The following is a 15,447-nucleotide window of genomic DNA, read 5'->3' as shown; positions in this document are numbered from 1 at the left end:
CAAAGTGTGAAAAAGGAATACCTCAATAATTTTTGTATTGATTACATGTTAAAACAATAGCATTTTATTTATTTTTTAAAATATATTTTTATTTATATTTTTACAGAGAGGAAGGGAGAGGGATAGAGAGTTAGAAATATCAATGAGAGAGAAACATCGATCAGCTGCCTCCTGCACACTCCCCACTGGGGATGTGCCCGCAACCAAGGTACATGCCCTTGACCAGATTGAACCTGGGACCCTTCAGTGTTGGGGTCCAGCCCCAGCAGGTCCAGGGGTTCCCATAGGTGTGGATGGAGTCGGTGAAGAAGGAATTTTTTTTTTTTACCATTTATGCAGATTTGCTTTAGTCAGATCTATTCCTGTTCATTTTACCCATGAATCCTTACAGGTTCAGTTCAATCGCAAGAAGCAAACTGCTGGACAAGCATCATGTTTCCCTCATGAAGACTGTTTTGTCTTGGAAGGTGTTCCTCTTCCTTCAGCTTCTAGTGATGACGGTACTTGCGATCTCGGTCTCGGTCCCGATCTCGGTCACGATGTCTCTCTCTTCCTCTGCCTCTCTCTCTATAATAATCATCATGACGATCTCTACTGCGGGATTTATGGCGCCGACGCTTTTCTCGTGATCTACTATGGCCCCTCTCTCTTGATCGTTCACGTCTTGATCCAGAACCATAAGACTTGGATTCAATTCCATGAAGGCAAAATTGCAAAGAGCTAATAAGAACTTTGCAACGATCATCAGCAGATACTTTGGATTGTTTAATTAAAGAAATTGCAGTTACCAGTGCCTCAATTGCACTCCCATAATCACCAGCGCTGGCATCAGACACGGCTCTTGAAATAGCACTGCTTGAGACTGCCCTATTTCTATTCATGATTTCTTCAAACTCAGCTTCACTCAGTGGAGTTCTTGCTGTATCCATTTCCCTTCCAGGAGGCCCATAGTCACCCCTATCATATGGCAGAACCTGACCAGGTGGAGGTGAACCTGGTGGACCTGGAGGACCTAAGGGTGGACGTGGTGGAGTCTGTCCAGCTGGAAAAGGTGGGGGTGGCCCTCCTGGCCAAGGAAATCTGTTCCCACTGGGAACAGCCCTTGGAAAACGGCCCCGTCCTCTACCACCTTGTGGAAATGCTGCACATGAACTGCCTCCTGGAGGACCAGCTTTACCCTCCCCAGACATTTGTCCTGATTGTGTAGTTTTCCTGGTCCGCATGCCAAATTGACTCAGGAACTGTTTATTGCTTGGAGTTACAACAGGATTCTGACCATGAAGTTCTCTTTTAGGCAACAGATCCATTAACTTTTTTGAGGATGCTTCAGATCCAACACCAACAAGGGCAAACCCCTTTGATTGGCCATTTGCTCGGTTTTCCAAAAACTTTATCTCCAAAATATCATTTACTCCCAAAGAATGCACTGCTTCAGTTAAGTCTTCATCTGTTGTCCACCATGTTAGATTTCCAATATATAATGCAATTCTCTTTCCCGTATATGTATAGACAACATTCGGTGCTGCTCCTTTACCCACATCATCACCAACAGCTGGTGGGAGAATATCCATGTAATCCTGGTCTTCTGGGGCATCTCCATTATTTGCGGATGGAGAGATGACATCATCATACAAATCTATCTGATCATGCCCACCATATTCAGCTTCCTGGTTGAACTCTTCGCCTACATCCGCGTAAATGTCTATGTGGTCCACACCGTCCACCATCTTCCCTCGGCCTCGGCCACCGCCGCCACCACAGCCGCCTCCTGCAGGTCTAGAGGTTCCCAAGGGTGTGGATGGAGTCGGTGAAGAAGGAAGGACACTGAAACAGCGTTCAGTTGATCAGCAGCCTAGCCATGTTCTCTCGCTAGGTTCTCCAGCCAGGTTCTGTTCTTATTTCTCCTGTTACATCTGTATTTATACCAGTTGATTTTAATCCTATCCATTCTATTCCAAAGTTTAGGGCGTTTCTTATCTCCATTCCAGGGAGTAAAGATTATGTAGCCTAAGCGTGATTGTTCGTAGTTAAAGTGGTTAACTACCCACCTGGCACTTAGTTAAGGGGTTTTACTGATAAAAATCCCTACCTGGGGAAACAACCTTTCTTGGAGAGGTGACCTTGGTTAAAACACGTAGTGCTAAGGGGAGCAAACATATTAAGAACAGTATGCCTTGCCCTAACTGGTTGGGCTCAGTGGATAGAGCGTCAGCCTGCGGACTGAAAGGTCCCTGGTTTGATTCCAGTCAAGGGCATTTACCTTGGTTGCGGGCACATCCCCAATAGGGGGTATGCAGGAGGCAGCTGATTGATGTTTCTCTCTCATCTATATTTCTAACTCTCTATCCCTCTCCCTTCTTCTCTGTAAAAAAATCAATAAAATATATATTTAAAAAAAAAAGAACAGTATGCCAGATATGCCAGGTCCCTTGAAACATAAGCTGTGCAGATGTTTCTTCCCTGCAGTGACTGTGTCAAGCAGGAAGGGTTCCTGAGTCAATTTGGCATGCGGACCAGGAAAACTACACAATCAGGACAAATGTCTGGGGAGGGTAAAGCTGGTCCTCCAGGAGGCAGTTCACGTGCAGCATTTCCACAAGGTGGTAGAGGACGGGGCCGTTTTCCAGGGGCTGTTCCCAGTGGGGACAGATTTCCTTGACCAGGAGGGCCACCCCCACCTTTTCCAGCTGGACAGACTCCACCACGTCCACCCTTAGGTCCTCCAGGCCCACCAGGTTCACCTCCACCTGGTCAGGTTCTGCCTCCTCCTTTAGCTGGGCCTCCTAATCGAAGAGATCGCCCTCCACCGCCATTTACAGGCTATGGCCCCCCTCCTGGGCCACTACCTCCACAACAGGGACCACCTCCACCTCCAGGCCCCTTTCCACCTCGTCCACCTGGTCCTCTTGGGCCACCCCTTACACTTGCTCCTCCTCCGCATCTTCCTGGACCACCTCCAGGTGCCCCACCGCCAGCTCCACATGTGAACCCAGCTTTCTTTCCTCCACCAACTAACAGCGGCATGCCTACATCAGATAGTCGGGGTCCACCACCAACAGATCCATATGGCCGACCTCCGCCATATGATAGGGGTGACTATGGGCCTCCTGGAAGGGAAATGGATACAGCAAGAACTCCACTGAGTGAAGCTGAGTTTGAAGAAATCATGAATAGAAATAGGGCAGTCTCAAGCAGTGCTATTTCAAGAGCCGTGTCTGATGCCAGCGCTGGTGATTATGGGAGTGCAATTGAGGCACTGGTAACTGCAATTTCTTTAATTAAACAATCCAAAGTATCTGCTGATGATCGTTGCAAAGTTCTTATTAGCTCTTTGCAATTTTGCCTTCATGGAATTGAATCCAAGTCTTATGGTTCCGGATCAAGACGTGAACGAGCCAAAACCGGTTTGGCTCAGTGGATAGAGCGTCAGCCTGTGGACTGAAAGGTCCCAGGTTCGATTCCGGTCAAGGGCATGTACCTGGGTTGCGGACACATTCCCAGTGGGAGATGTGCAGGAGGCAGCTGATCGATGTTTCTCTCTCATCGATGTTTCTAACTCTCTATCCCTTTCCCTTCCTCTCTGTAAGAAATCAATAAAATATATTTAAAAAAAAAAAAAAAAAAAGACGTGAACGATCGCGAGAGAGGGACCATAGTAGATCAGGAGAAAAGCGTCGGTGCCATAAATCCCGCAGTAGAGATCGTCATGATGATTATTATAGAGAGAGAGGCAGAGGAAGAGAGAGACATCATGACCGAGATCGGGACCGAGACCGTGACCGAGACCGTGAGTATCGTCATCGCTAGAAGCTGAAGGAAGAGGAACACCTTCCAAGACAAAACAGTCTTCATGAGGGAAACATGATGCTTGTCCAGCAGTTTGCTTCTTGCGATTGAACTGAACCTGTAAGGATTCATGGGTAAAATGAACAGGAATAGATCTGACTAAAGCAAATCTGCATAAATGGTAAAAAAAAAAATTCCTTCTTCACCGACTCCATCCACACCTATGGGAACTGCTGGGGCTGGACCCCAACACTTATGTTGACAACCTCATAGGATTTCTATGATTGAATTAAACGTTATCTTTAAAGCACCCAGCTCAGGGAAAGTATTAGTAAAATGGGACAGATTATCATCACTCTTAGTGCAAATTAACAACTTGGCATTTAGGTTTACATTAATCTTCAGTGTTTTTGGTTAGGGTGAGTCACCTCACCAAGTACTACCCAACACTAACACCTGGGCTCTTACCTCTGCTCTTTACAATAGACACACACACACATACACAGCACAATTTGACTACAAGCAAAAGAACCATCCTATATAATACAAACCTAATATGCTAAGTGTCTGACCATTCAACTGTTTGACCAGTTGCTATGATGCACACTGACCACTAGGGGGCAGACGCTCCGACCAGTAGGTTAGCTTGCTGCTGGGGTCCCACCAATCTGGACTGGGCAAGACTGGCCAGACTCACCCTGGAGCCTTCCCGCTCCCTGATCGTGCACCCAGTGGGGTCCCTCGGTCTGGCCTGCGCCCTCTTGCAACTCGGGACTCCTCAGGATGTTGGAGAGCCAGTCCCCCCAGCCCCCATCCCAGCAGGCCAGGCCGAGGGACCCCTCTGGTGCAGGACTCCATGCACTGGGCCTCTAGTACTACTCTAAAGCATTGGGCAGAGAAAGCTTCCTTAAAGGAATGATGTGGGAATAATTGTGCCAGAGATCCGGCCGCTGAAGCAGAAAGACGTGGCCAAGGGAGAGAAAAAGGCCCAGGAAGTCCCAAACCATCAGGCAGCCCCCAGGAGTGTGCGGTGAGGGTCCGGTTTGGAGAGGTGGGGCCCCGGAACTGAAACAAGGCCCTGCCCAGGGCCAGTGAGGATTCGGTAGGGAGAGCTGAGTCTGTGTGGGAGGGTGCAGGTAAGAAACGCCAGCTGGATCATTCTGGGGTGTCGCTGAGCCCATCTGGAGAGAGGGTGGAAACACAGCGCAGTACCCAGACAGTAAGTTCGTCTAGTTTAATTTTAGAACGCGGAAATTCCACCTTTCCTAAACTGGCTCTCCCAAAACGCGGCATGCTTTGCCCTCTGGTGAGCGCCCGCAACTACAGTGCCTTGTTCCTCCTCTTTCCCAGAAAGGGGTGGGACTGCTGCTTTCCCCAGCCAGCACCCCTCAAGCGGTCAGCTTGCCATGTGGGCATCTTTGGTGACTCCATTCAAGTGGCTGAGAATGTGGGACAGACATGGGTGGGGAGGTGGGCGTCCTCCATAGAAACAAGAGGCAGGAGGCGGGAGGCCGGCTTCCCAGGATTTGACAGTGAAACCCACACATGAAGGACAGAATTTACTGTGATTCCACTGAGGTGGCCTCCGGACAGGACAAGCCAGTGCTACCAACTGCCCGGCTTCCTGCCCAGAGCAAGGCCATGTGAACAGGCAGCTGGTTAGCTTGGAGACAAAGGGAATGGGTAAGAGCCAGGCTGGCATGCAGCCAACGCTGCCCAAGGGGCAGGATCCAGGCCTGGGGTCCTGAGCCCGGAGGGCTCTTTCTTAGAGATGAACGCTTTGGGCTTTTGTAGAGAGAAGCCGTAAGAACCATCTAACTCAGCGGTTCTCAACCTGTGGGTCGCGACCCCTCTGTGGGTCTAACGACCCTTTCACAGGGGTCGCCTAAGACCATCGGGAAACACATATATAAAAACACATATTGTTTTTGTGATGAATCACTATGCTTTAATTATGTTCAATTTGTAACAATGAAATTGGGGGTCACCACAACATGAGGAACTGTATTAAAGGGTGGCGGCATTAGGAAGGTTGAGAACCACTGGTCTAACTAGTTCTCCAGACCCTGATCCCACAGGCTCCAGGAACCTCTGCGTACAGCCGTGTGCTTCTGCAGGGAGACACGGCCATGTCTGTCCCATGGATGGTGTGGGTCCCCACAGCCACTGAGCTCTGGGGGAAGATTCAGAGCGATGGAACTCGCCTCCGCTGCTGGGGTCGATGTAAGTTAGCAGAGCGGCTTTGGAAGGTTTGTTATCCTCGAGGAATGTTGATGGTGCGTTCCCCAAACCCAGCGATTCCACTCGGGTATACAGCCCAGGGCCTGGTCCTCAAAATGTTGTTCTCACATTCTCCCTTCCAAGAACCTGAAGGGTGTGGTCTCCCTTTGTTCAGTCTACGTTATATAGAACTTTAACATCGGTAGGCACTTTCCACCATGTTTAAGTAAACTTGCAAAGACTGTATTTTCCAGCATCATCACAATGTCAACACGGTAAAATAAAGCAGTTACTCTCTCTTATAAATGTCTCCGTAAGACTATAAAAGCCGCAGTGATTTGATACCCACAATTATCCACTTAAAAAATACAAAAACGGGTTTTTCTCGAACAGTTGCACAGTTTACATTGTTTCACTTTCTCCTCGAGCTTACATTTCCATTCTGCACAAGCCCGGGAATGTCTTCATGCTCCTGGATAGTCCCGAGGACCCCATGGAGTGGATCCGCGACCTCCTCCCTGTCCACTCTCCTTGCCTGGCTGGCGGAGGTAACGCGGGTGGTTTTCCAGGAAGACCCTGAGCCAGCTGGGTGTTTTCCCAGGTCAGTGACCCGTTGAGATTTAATTTCTTTCCATTACCCCGTGCTTACTCATCAACAGGGGTCTGAACCACAACACAGTTTAACCTATTTATTTACCATACTATTAACTCGTTTTGCCAACAAAAGGAAACTGTCTTCTAAGACCAAAAGTCTGACCCCCTGAGTAAAATGACTTATTAACATCCATGAAGGTAAAGGGTCAGACAATATTGTTTTTCGGATGTTATTGATAATTTTCTACCAACAAGGAGCCACAGTTGGAGAAGTTAAGACAACTGTGAGATGCCTCCCTCTTGCTTGTATTGAGACCTGGTGAGACGGCAGTAACCAGGGACCAGGACATTTCTTAAATTCTCTCTGTAAAGGGAATTTGAATGAACTAAAATCAAAGCAAGTTGGTGAGTGGGATAAATGGTTGGGGACCACAAAGTGTTTCAGGATACCAAGTTCATCCAGTCCAGTATCATCAGGAAGATGGGATGTCGCTGAAGAGCAGGGCAGCTTGGAAGAGAGGCCGCTAGAGGGCGGCAGAGCACAGCGGACCCGGCCGATCATGGGAAACCCAGCCGTGGTCAGATTGTCCATTGGACCCAAATGAAAAAGCCTGGCAGAGAGCACAGCTAACTCACCAGCCTTCACCAGGGGCCGCAGCTTCTCACCGCGGGGAAGGGAGGCAGGCACCCGGAGGAAGGCTATGGATCAGAGTCGTCTAACAGAAATATAAAATGTGAGCCACATACATAAGTTTAAGTTTTCCAGTAGCCACTTACGAAAGAAAAAAAACCCCACAACAGGTGGCATTTGTTTTAATGATTTTTTATTTACCCCATAGATCTGAAATACCTTTTTAACATGTAATTAATACAACAATTATTGAGATATCTTACTTTTTTGGTATTAAGTCTTTGAAGTCCAATGTGCATTTTCTACTTACAGCACTTCTCAATGTGGACTAGCCACATTTCAAGGGTCCAGTAGCTGCTAGTGGCTATAGACCAGTGATGGAGAACCTATGACACGCGTGTCAGAGGTGACATGCGAACTCATTTTTTTGGTTGATTTTTCTTTGTTAAAACACATTGAGGACCAGTAGTTTTATTGCTAGCTTTACCCCGTGGCCAGATTAAATTTCTATTGAATGAGTACAAAAACATTTTACATAAATGTTAAAGGCACGCTTTAAAATTAAATACCCATTGCATTTTGAAGTTATTTATTACATGTCCTTACAAGCTAGTATCTTTTTAAAGAATTTTCGTGATTGACCACAAGTCTTAGAACAGAAAACACGAGAATTCTTGTGATCCGTCTGCAATGTGTTAAATGGCATTTAAATATATAAAATAAAGATCAAAAATATGTCTTTGCTTTACTATGGTTGCAAATATCAAAAAATTTCTATATGTGACACAGCACTAGAGTTAAGTTAGGGTTTTTAAAAATGCTGACACGCCGAGCTCAAGAGGTTCGCCATCACTGCTATAGACATTTAATTTCCAGCAGGTAAGTACCTCCTGCAGGACAAGGGCTTCAGGAAGATTCCACTGTCATCTCAGGGGGAAAAGTCCCAAGGACCTACAGCACTCCTCCATCAAACTCCTCCTGCAAATGTTTCTGCCAGGGCGCTGCTACCTCTCTCTCCATCTCCCAGCCCGCTTCTTTGCTACACCAGAGCTGCTATCTAAGATTCCCGGGTTAGGAAGCTGTCATGACTCCTCCTGTTCCCTCTGGTCTGTGGCCAGAGCTGTGCAGGCTTGAGGCGGTTCCGACGTTTTGATAGCTTCACTTCGAAAGAGCACAGTGATTGACAAGATGACAACAACTTGAGCATAGATCGGGTTTCCCATGGAGAGAGGCTGAGAGCAGCCTTTGATCTCACCAAGCCTGGTTTGGATCCCCTGTGGTGGCCTTGGGCAAATGGTGCTCTCTTGGTGCCTCGGTTTCCTCGCCTGTAAAATTTGGATAATATCGGCAGTTATCCAGTAGGCCTGTTGTGAAGACTAAATGATATACTTAAAGTTGTGCTTTGCACATAGTAAGAGCTAAATAAATGTTAACTCATAAAAAATCTAGATTTGCAAACTGCATTTCAACACTTTTAAAGAATGATAATTTGATAAAATATATAAACTACCGAGAACTGCCAGTTACTGTGCTGGGCCTAGCGCTGCTCTGATAAAACTTTTGTCTGTGGTGCTTGGATTGGTCTGTTAGGATATGACCTCCTGTCACTTTCAGCCAAATAATTAATCCCATTATTACAGTCTGCCAACTAAAAATTTTAAACAACATAAAGAAAAAGATCACTGCCTGGCCGGTGTAGCTCAGTGGTTGAGCGCTGACCTATGAGCCAGGAAGTCACAGTACGATTCCGAGTTAGGGCACATGCCCAGGTTGCAGGCTCAATGCCCACTGTAGGGCATGCAGGAGGCAGCCAATTGATGATTCTCTCTCATCGTTGATGTTTCTATCTCTCTCTCCCTCTCCCTTCCTCTATGAAATAATATATATATATATATATATTTTAAAAATTACCAATTAAAATCAATTTAGTTATTCTCTAATAAATGGCTAAGGCTATTGAATGCTTGCAGTGTCAGGTGCTTTTTTCTTTTTAAAATATGCTTTAACACATTTAATTTCCATAACAGCTTTATGAATTGGATTCTATAATTTTTAGATGAGACAGATCACACATCTAGGAAGTGGCAGGAGTAAGATTCAATTCCAGACTGTCTGGCTCCTGCGTCTGAGCGTGGGCCACCCTTTTCTATTTTTCACCAGCAAAATCTATTCCTTCAACCCTAGGCCTCACCTTGAAAGCTCTCACCTTTGTAGTAAAGCCCTTGCCTCCACCCACCCCCACTCCTACCCACCTTCTGCTTTGGGCCTGTGTTCCCAGGCACTTGGTTCAGGCCTCCTGTCACTTGTCATGTGACATCACCCTGAGATATGCTGGAATCTAGTTCCTCATACGAGGGTGTCAGCTTCCTGCCTGGTGACAAGTCCCAGACCCAGGCCTAGGGGAGGGAGCCTGGCAGGCCCAGGTTTGGTTTCTAGCTCTGCCGCCTACTTGGTGGGTGCCTTAAACAAAAGGCTTAATTCACTGTGCCTCAAAGATGTCATGTGTGTTTTTGGCAATATATGTAAAGTTCCTGACACAAACTAGGTGCTTTATAAGTCATGGTTTCTCTGAATTAAAAATAATTTCTTTATAATCGTGAAATTAGTTAATCAGTGAATAATATGGAAGGCAATTTGGGTATAATCTAAAACTCTTTAAATATACTTGCCCTTTGACCCAGCAATTCTACTTTTAGGTAATTACCCACAAACATATTCCCATATGTGAGAAATGATCTATGCGTAAGATATTCATTGTAGCATGAGAACCACCAAAATGTCCAACGCCACAGACCTGTTTAAACAAATTTAAATATACCCGTCAGATGGGACGCTATACGTCATGAACAAAAATAGCATGGCTCTGATGTACCGTGAGATGAACCACTTTCCAGATTTAAAAAAAAAAAGAGCAAAGTGCAGAACAGTGTGGAAATATTATGATTTGTGTAAACGCTAAAGAGAAAGGCTATATGTGTAAGTACTTATGTGTGTACTGAATATCTCTGAAAGGAGACGCCAGCAACCGCTTTCAGAGGAGGATTCTGGGTGGGGTGAGGGGGGTGTGCTGCCGAGCTATGCCTCAGACGTGGGAAAATGGCTGACTTTTCACTGACTACCCTTCCTGAATGCTGTAGGGTGTGCATGTATATTGATTATTGTTTTAATTAATTTAAAATTAAAAAGAACATCTGAATTTATTCAATCTTCGTCACAACATTTTTTCCAAAGATGGTGTCCAAATGGCCAACAGATACATGAAAAGATGCTCAACATCCCTAATCATCAGGGAAATGCAAATCCAACTGCAATGAGATGGCATCTCACACCGGTTAGACAAGAGATAGTAAGTGTTGTGGAGGATGTGTAGAAAATGGAACTCTCTTGCACTGTTGGTGGGAATGCAGATTGGTGCAGCTACAATGGAAAGTAATATGGAGGTTCCTCAAAAAATTAAAAATAGAACTATCATAATATCCAGCAATTCCACTTCTGGGTATATATCCAAAGGAAATGAAAACAAAATATAGCTAAGAGATATCTGCACCCCCATGCAGGAATCTAAGACAAACAAACAAGCCTGGCTGGTGGGGCTCGGTGGTTGAGCATCAACCTATGAACTAGGAAGTCATGGTTTGATTCTTGGTCAGGGCACATGCCCAGGTTGCAGGCTCGATCCCTAGTGTGGGGCATGCAGGAGGCAGCCGATCTGTGCTTCTCTGTCATCACTGATGTTTTTAACCTCTCTCTCCCTCTCCCTTCCTCTCTGAAATCAACACAAAAAAAACATTTTTAGAAAATATACTTGCCTTATGACAGTGTGATCCCACTTTCCAGTGTCCGTTCAAAGCTAGGGGTAGAGCCAGGTCCCTGCCTTAGCCCAACATCAGCCCCGAAGCAGCAGTGTCTCTGTGGGGGGCTGGGGCCAGATGGTCAAAGGAGACTGGCCTTGTTGCACTGTTTCTAATTTTTTTTAATATAATGAGAACGTATTCATGCATTACTGACATAATTACAAGTTTAAACATTTAAAAATATTTTACAAACATGGTTCTCAGGAAATGTGTGGGACAAGGAAAAAATGAGAGAGGGAAAAACCGTTTTCATTGCCTTGACATTTTAGTCATTTTTCCTCCACTGGATTTTTTTATGCATTGTTTACCCCTGTGCAGTGTTGAGAAGGCACACGATTTCATATTCTATTTCCCCATTAGCTTCATAACAGCCTTGGTTAACAGCTGGGACAGGCCCATGACTCTCTCTCTCAATGACCTGAGGGAAAGCAGGCAGGTGGGTAGGGGGTACATGGTGGGGGTGGAGTGGGGAGTTCCATGTGCTCTGGATGCCACAGGGTGAGTTTCTCAACCTTGGCACTTTTGACATTTTGGTCTGGGTAATTCTTGGGTGTGGAGCTGTCCTGTGCACTGTAGGATGTTCAGCAGCATCCCTGGCCTTTACCCACTAAATGCCGGCAGCACCTCCCTTCACCCCCACATTGTGACAACCAAAAATATCTGCAGACATTGCTAAAAGTCACCTGGGGGTAGGGTTGCCAGATTTAGCTAAAAAAATAAAAAAAATGAGAGGAAATCCAGTAAAATTTGAATTGGGATTTCAGATAAACAACAAATAATTTTTTAGGCAAGTATGCCTCAAAGAAAATACTGGGTAAGGGAACATACTTATACTGAAAATTTACTTATCTGAAACTCAAACTTGCCTGGGTGGCCTGAATTGTATCTAGCACCTAGAGATGGGGTGGGGAGATAGCCCCGGCCACAGGGCATCAAATACACTGGAAGAGACAGAAGGCACCCTCCCTCCAGGGGGCTGACATTCTGGGGCTTTCAATCTTGTCTGGGGAAGCAAGCATAGCAGGGTGTTGTGTGGGTGCTGCTACTGAGGTTCTTCAGGTGCCTGGCTGGCGGGGCCCTTCAACTCCGGGTTCTGCTTCTGCCCCTCCTCCTACTCCAACTGCTCTCCCCCAGGGTTCTCACGATCTATTCACAGTCTGTCCCCTACAGGCAGGAATCACTGAAACCTCCCTCCAGGGGTCAGGGGTAAAGGGCTGGCAGCCTTCTGGGCCCCAATCTCCCAGGAAGTACACTTCAGAGTCTGGGAGGGTTTTGAAGGGTAGGCTCCAGGGCTTCTCCACTCAGGTTTGGGGGAGGCAGGGTTTCTGGGGGTGGACCCGCTGGGCCTGGCAGGGGTCCCTGGGAGAGGGGGTCAGATTCAGAAGCTGGAGGCAGTGGATGAGGCAGCCCAGCCATTTGATCAAGTTTATTGAGAGAGAAACCAAGATGGCGGCATAGGTAAACATGGGAAATTGCTGCCTCACACAACCACTTCAAAAATACAGATAAAAGACAAAACGGACACCATCCAGAACCACAGGAAGGCTGGCTGAGTGGAAATTCTACAACTAGAAGGAAAGAGAAAAGCACACTGAGACTCAGAGGAGGTGCAGAAGTAAAGTGCAGAGGTATGGAGGCGCATGTGGAAAGGGCTGGCAACTGAGGACACCGTTATCTTTTTTAATCGGGAGGGAGACACAAGCTCCCGGACCTGAACTCCAGTTCCTGGTAAGTCTCTGAGGACCCAGACTCATACAGGGCGAAACTGGACTGTCTGGCAGCGGGTGGAACTCCAGGGCAGCTTTCTCTCAGAGGTGCTTGCAGTGAATACCGAGGAACACTGAGACCCGGGGCCTCTTAAGGCAGAAGTGAGGATCAGCCATAGCTGTTTGCTCCACCCTGTTGATTTCCCGAGACCCTGCCCCACCCAAGCTGGGCACAGAGGCTTTTGCATATGAATGACCTGGCCCTTTGCAATCTGAAAATTACCTAACAAACTGCAGCTGAATCAGAGAGACACAGAACACCCAAAAGAAGGCCCAAGGCCCCACAGCAGCTTGCATTGCTTCACAGCTGGGCCTCATCTGGGCACCTCCAAACCCAAACAAAGAAGAGGAATCTGCAGATCTTTCCATAGCTCAGGGGTGGGCAAACTTTTTGACTCGAGGGCCACAATGGGTTCTTAAACTGGACCGGAGGGCCGGAACAAAAGCATGGATGGAGTGTTTGTGTGAACTAATATAAATTCAAAGTAAACATCATTACATAAAAGGGTACGGTCTTTATTTTTTTAGTTTTATTCATTTCAAACAGGCCGGATCCGGCCCGAGGGCCGTAGTTTGCCCACGGCTGCCATAGCTCCTGCTGGGTAGCCTCAGGCAGAGGCTAAATTAGCACCTCCTTAGAGATCCAAGAGCCAGTGTACCCAGTGGTCAGAGTGGGACCATCCAGATTAAAATTCCACAGATCCGTAAGGGACACACTCTGGGGGAAGACTCAGTGAGCACCAAAGCCCCACTGAAGCAAGTCTTGCCCCAGAAGGGTGTCTCCAGCACAGAAGTTCTACCACCATAGACACAGCTGATTCTCACAGCCAATTGGCCTGGAGGTCAATTCCTCCCAGTGATACCTACAACAATCAAGGCTTAACTACAACAAGACTGTGCACATAGCCCACATAGGGGTGCACCAAGAGTGTCCGCCTCAGGTAATTGGGGAGGCTGAGCCACTGGGCCCTATAGGACACCTAGCACAGAAAGCCACTCTATCAACACAGGGAAGCAGCCAAAATGAGGAAACAAAAAAATGGGTCACAAATGACAGAAATGGAGGAAAGCAAACTACTGGATATAGAGTTCAGAACCACGGTTATAAGGTTACTCAAGAATCTTCTAGAAACCGCCGATAAATTTAGTGAGACCCTACATAAATCTAGTGAGACCCTCGAGGATATGAAAAAGGACCAACTAGAAATTAAGCATACACTGACTGAAATAAAGACTATTATACAGAGATCCAACAGCAGACTAAAGGATCCCAAGAATCAAGTCAAAGATTTGAAATATGAAGAAGCAAAAAACAACCAACTGGAAAAACAAAAAGAAAAAAGAATCCAAAAATATGAAGATAGAGTAAGGAGCCTCTGGGACAACTTCAGGCGTATCAACATCCGAATTATGGGGGTGCCAGAAGAAGAGAGAGAGCAAGATATTGAAAACCAATTTGAAGAAATAATGACAGAAATCTTCCCCTACCTGGTGAAAGAAATAGACTTACAAGTCCAGGAAGCACACAGAACCCCAAACAAAAGGAATCCAAAGAGGACCACACCAAGACACATCATAATTAAAATGCCAAGAGCAAAAGACAAAGAGAGAATCCTAAAAGCAGAAAAATAGTCAGTTACCTACAAGGGAGTACCCATACAACTGTCAGCTGATTTCTCAACAGAAACTATGCAGGCCAGAAGGGCGTGGCAAGAAATATTCAAAGTGATGAATATCAAGAACCTACAACCAAGATTACTTTACCTAGCAAAACTATCATTCAGAATTGAAGGTCAGATAAAGAGCTTCACAGATAAGAAAAAGCTAAAGGAGTTCATCACCACCAAACCAGTATTATATGAAATGCTGAAAGGTATCCTTTAAGAAGAGGAAGAAGAAGAAAAAGGTAAAGATACAAATTATGAACAACAAATACACATCTATTAACAAGTGAATCTAAAAACTAAGTGAATAAATAATCTGATGAACAGAATAAACTGGTGAATATAATAGAATCAGGCGCATGGAAAGGGAGTGGACTGACAATTCTTGGGGGAAAAGGGGTGTGGGGGGTGCGGGAAGAAACTGGACAAAAATTGTACACCTATGGATGAGGACAGTGGGGGGTAGGGTAAGGGCAGAGTGTGGGGTGGGAACCGGGTGGAGGGGAGCTATGGGGCAAAAAAGAGGGACAACTGTAATAATCTGAACAATAAATATTTAATTAAAAATAAAAAAAATTTTAAACGAAGACAAAAAAAGTTTATTGAGTGCTCACTGTGCCAGGCCCGCTGCTAGGTGTTGGGGAGGCCTCGGCCACCAGGGGGCGCTGATCCTTGCTCAGGTGGGCAGGTATGGAAGGTGCAGGCCCAGAGCAACAGTGCCATCCAGGAGAGGGCGTCCAGAGGACCGGCATGTCCCGTCTGCAGGGCAGAGGGGCGATCAACAGGCTCTGGACATATGCGGAGTCCAAGGTGCCAGAGACATCTGGGGCAGATGTCCAGGGGGCGGAAGAACTTGGGGTCTGGGCTAGGGAGAGACGTGTGGGCAGAGGTCCAGGGGAGGATGGGGCAAGAGCAGGTAAGAGAGGAGAAGA

At 46.5% G+C, this 15,447-nt stretch overlaps 2 pseudogenes; one reads left to right on the top strand and one right to left on the bottom strand.

Moving 5' to 3' along the window:
- Window positions 1-488: 488 nt before the first annotated feature.
- On the bottom strand, window positions 489-1,727 carry LOC139018437 (cleavage and polyadenylation specificity factor subunit 6 pseudogene; annotated as a pseudogene).
- Window positions 1,728-2,449: 722 nt separating this feature from the next.
- LOC139018436 (cleavage and polyadenylation specificity factor subunit 6 pseudogene) lies at window positions 2,450-3,880 on the top strand (annotated as a pseudogene).
- Window positions 3,881-15,447: the final 11,567 nt, after the last annotated feature.

This window comes from Myotis yumanensis, unplaced genomic scaffold, assembly GCF_028538775.1.
Source record: "Myotis yumanensis isolate MYYU_CA2020_CCGP unplaced genomic scaffold, mMyoYum1.0.hap1 SCAF_10, whole genome shotgun sequence".
Lineage (NCBI taxonomy): Eukaryota > Metazoa > Chordata > Mammalia > Chiroptera > Vespertilionidae > Myotis > Myotis yumanensis.
Note: the sequence above shows the minus strand (reverse complement) of the source record. Positions and strands in the feature narration are given on the sequence as shown.